Genomic DNA, 4,541 nt, shown 5'->3' with positions numbered 1-4,541 from the left:
TAGTAATGGTTTTGCTTATTTTAGCTTTTGTTCTTCTTGTTTTAACTTTAACAGTTTTTTCAGGAAATGCAGTTTCCTCATTTTTTCATTCCTCTTGATTTTATGGACTAACCGTTTCATTTTTAAAGCTTTCAAAGGCTGAAATAATTGTTGACATTTAATGCTACTTGCACTGTTCAGACAAGCTCTCTGTTCCTTCAGTCTTCTATTTTTTTTCTTCTGCACCTGTTTCCAAAAAGCGATTTCAACTTTCCTCCTGAAAAAAAAAAACATGGATTTTTACTTCACCCAGTAAATTCATGTTGGCATGCCTTGTCCACATGTCACTGTCTTAGTATGAGGAGTCTGAATGTCATAGATTATGTTGTGATGCAGAACYCTTCCAGGTTGGATGCTTGAACTCAGCCTCAGGTTTGAAGAAATATTGAATGCCTTCCAGAAGCAGATACTCTGTGTGTCCCTGGAGAGAAACCTGACAGAGAAAACCTATAAGACAAGCTTCAAAAGACACACAGAGATTGCCTCAGCCTACATAAACCCTTCCCCCACCCACTCCAGCTTGGCTTCATTCATATATCACACAGACACGATGGAGGCATGCAAGTGAAGAAGGATGGAATGAGTACATTTGCAAGCCATTCCCTCGAGGAGCTGCAAAATTGCCTCCATTTGGATGGGCTGGTCATGGCCGTGAGGCGGATGGATTCTTCTCCCCAGACAGACACATCAACGTGGCTGCATCCCTCTGATTTTCCTCACCAGCTCCTGCCTGGGGCCTCCAGCCTCTCTGTGTGCCATCTGTGCCCGGCAGAAACCCAGGATGAAGTTCTCTGTCTCGGGGTAATCTCCCTGTTGGAGAGCCTTTGATCAGAGTTGATACAGCAGGCGGGGCCACCAGAGAGATGCTGGAGGAGCAACAAACCCGGAGACGCAACGAGCAGAGAGTGGCTGAGYTACACTACAGCTCCACATGTAAACCAATCAGCTGAGGATCTTATCTCACTCTTTATATAATTATTTTGAAATGAGAGGCAGTTTCTTTTATAATCACTGACTGAAATCATTTGTATGGAAATGTTCAAAAGTGGAAGCCCAAATAATGTGCAGAAAAACAAATATGTTCTCAGGTAAATCTTCATCTGACGACTCAGTTTCACCCTCAGGGCCCGTTTTTGATCCTGGAAGTTCTAAACAAAATGGTCCTGAATCACAAGATCTCATAATACTCATCGAAAACCCTCATCACACCCTTGGGGTGGGGGAGTTCACTTATGTCATTGTTGAAATGTAAGCATTATATGTTTATCCTGCTTGGAGTGAGGCACATACAGACTTGATTCTATCATTGTTTAAAAAAAATACTGAAACAGATCACAAAGTATAAGATAWAAGACTAGTGGCAGTTCTAGTTTTTCTGAAGGGGCCTGACTGTGGCTAGAGGTTTTGTCAGAGAGGCACATTCAACTCGGGGAAAAAGACAGATTCCAAATTTTATTTGATTCATTTTAATAAAAAACAAAATAAAATAAACAGTGATTTACCACTGTAACCAAATGGTTCAAAATATCMCATATTTGTGTCACAAATATAAAAAAAGACAACATTTTACAGACTATTGACTGGAGAARATATATCAGCAGATTAATGAAAATAACTGTTAGGTGCAGCCTTGGTTTAATTACAATAGCTGAGGTGGATGTGGTACCAGGCTGCTTTGAAGCTTCTCCGCCTGGCTGACCACCAACAGTACTTGGAAATGGTGCGCTGCTGACCTCAACTCGGGACGTTGTGGGTCAATGGGCAGATAACTTCAAAGACCTCCTCAATCCCACCAGCAAGTTTTTCAATGTAGAAGCACAAAGGTGGTTCAGAGGTGGTTAAAACTCCTCGATGGCAAAGCACCAGGGGTGGATGAGATTCACCCGGAGATCCTCAAGGCTCTGGATTTTGTGGGGTTGCATTGGTTGACACGACTCTACAATATTGCCTGGACAATGGGGGCAGTTCCCCTGGATTGACAGACCAGGGTGGTGGGCCCCAAATTTAAAAAGGGGGACYGCAGAGTGTGTTCCAACTAYAGGGGRATCACACTTCTGAGCCTCCCTGGTAAGGTCTATTTGAGGGTCCTGGAGAGGAGGGTCCCTCGGATAGTTGAATCTCAGATTCAGGAAGAGCAGTGTGGTTTTCGTCCTGGTCGTGGAACAGCGGACCAGCTCTACACCCTCAGCAGGGTTCTGGAGGGTGCGTGGGAGTTCGCCCAACCAGTCTACATGTGTTTTGGGGACTCCTGTGGGGGGTACTCCGGGAGTATGGGGTACCAGGCCCGTTGATACAGGCTGTTAGGTCCCTGTACGACCGGTGTCAGAGCTTGGTCTACATTGCCGGTAGTAAGTCAGACTCATTTCCGGTGAGAGATGGACTCCGCCAAGGTTGCCTTTTGTCACCGATTCTGTTCTTTATGGACAGAATTTTGTAGTCACAGCCAAGGTGTTGAGGGGATCCTTTTTGGTGACCTTAGGATCTCTGAATAAAATATAAATATGAGCGCATGTGTGTGTAGTATTAATATGTGTGTGTGAATATATATGCACATATATTAATATTTTTGCTTTGCAGTATGTCCTGGAAGAGGATGAACTCACTCCATAGTGCAATGGTAGTGCATCTGATTCCAGGTCAGAAGGTTGTTTGTTCAAGTCACATCAGGGTCAAGACTCAATAACTTCAGCTCTTTATCAAGTAGCTCGTTTGAAGGTTATCATGTTAAGTTTGTCTCAACTTTTAAACTAAAARCAAGTTAGCCAATCTCTGAAAATCAAGATAAAATCAAAGATAATGGAACAATAAACTTCTTTGGACCATATCTCAAATTCGAAGTTATGCAATTTCACAGTTTACATTGAGAAGAAAAAACAATTGTCAAATATGTGCAGCCTAATGTCTTTAAATGTTGTTGTGTTTGTCAACAAATGCTCAACTTCTCTTTATTTAAGCAATRGTAGAGCGTCTGACTCCAGATCAGAAGGTTGTGAGATCAAATCACATCAGTGCCAATAAAGTCCAGCACAAAGGAGRACCTTCCAGATATACTTTAATTTTAAACGAAATCCTTTTATATAAAAACAATCTGTAGACTATGAATTGTCTCAGTCTTTTCTGAATAGAAAATTTCAAATTACWATACAGTGTTATTAAACATGAAATCTGTGTTACAAGTCTTCCTTATGCAACACTTTATGACTTGACCTTTTTCTCACCTTCAGCAGACTGTGGTGTGATGGTAGTTCATCAGATTTCTGATCAGAAGATTGTGCATTCAAGTCACATCAGGGTCRTGAGTAAATGYCTTGCATGCACACTTCATAACCAAAATTAAGAGGYTCTTTTTACTCATAGAAACTGCAAAATTGCATCATTTTGAAATGGGGATAGCATATCCCAATGAAGTTTTTTGTTTCATTGAACAGATAATGACCATTATTTATGTCAGAGTAAAGCACTTCTTGTGTAAATTTTGACTTGATTTTCAGAGATTATCTAATTATTTTTAGTTTGAAAGTTGAGACAAAACAACCATCCAATTAGTGACATGAGGTCTTCAAGTCATGACCCTGATGTGACTTGAACACACAACCTTCTGATCTGGAGTCAGACGCACTACCATTGTGCCACAGAGTCACCTGTTGAATTGTCTTTCTGACAAACTCAGATGCTGTCATACCTGACAGCTGTTATCAATCATGGTTCATGAAATACAGTACATTTGTTTTATTTAAAATTTAAGTAATGTCACTTCATAATTAAGATTTATTTTCCATTTCAACTTAGAAACAGAGATTTGACATGGTTTGCAAAATAAATACTTTAATTATTGACACTTTATAAAAAAAAAAAGCTGTAATGGTAGCACATCTGCTCCAGRTCAGAAGGTTGAATGTTTGAGTCACATCAGGCTCAGGAAGTGTATGARTGGGCTCATGTCTACAGCCCAAGGWKGTGATGAGAAGTTTAGTTGTTCTCTGTTAACAGGTGGCTCAAAGGATTCTGTGCTGAGAACTTAGTGGACTTTATCGACAACTTTGTTACAACAAAAGACAACAGAATTTGAAGGCATTAGGCTACACAAATTTGATGATTGYTTTTTCTCACAAAAACTGTGAAATTGCATAATTTTGAATACTATRTTATAAAGAAGTTTATTATTATGACCCCCGCACACGAAGTGTAAGCGGGAGTCATGTTGTTTTCGTACTGTTTATTTATTTCCTCTGGAGATTTTTGTTCAACCGTAGCACAAAAACGGCTGCACCGGCCATCATGAAATTTGGCAGGAGTGTAGAAGAGTCTGACCTACACTGCTCCAGCCAACGGTTTCATGATAGACCCTATATTTGAGGAGGGGGCTCCTTTCAAAGTGGGGGTGTCTGAACATACAAAAATGCTTATAACTCAGAAACTGTTCAACATAGAAGCTTCAAATTTCTTTTGTTGTTTAGCTCTGATGAAGCTCTATCCATCAGGTCCACCAATCAGTCCCCCCC

At 40.6% G+C, this 4,541-nt stretch overlaps 1 non-coding gene across 1 annotated transcript; it reads right to left on the bottom strand.

Moving 5' to 3' along the window:
• Positions 1-3,606: 3,606 nt before the first annotated feature.
• On the bottom strand, positions 3,607-3,678 carry trnaw-cca (transfer RNA tryptophan (anticodon CCA)). The gene has a single exon. It is a non-coding gene; the product is annotated as a tRNA-Trp (tRNA).
• Between the last annotated feature and the right edge of the window lie 863 nt (positions 3,679-4,541).

This window comes from Austrofundulus limnaeus, unplaced genomic scaffold, assembly GCF_001266775.1.
Source record: "Austrofundulus limnaeus strain Quisiro unplaced genomic scaffold, Austrofundulus_limnaeus-1.0 Scaffold197, whole genome shotgun sequence".
In the NCBI taxonomy this organism is placed as follows: Eukaryota; Metazoa; Chordata; class Actinopteri; order Cyprinodontiformes; family Rivulidae; genus Austrofundulus; species Austrofundulus limnaeus.
Note: the sequence above shows the minus strand (reverse complement) of the source record. Positions and strands in the feature narration are given on the sequence as shown.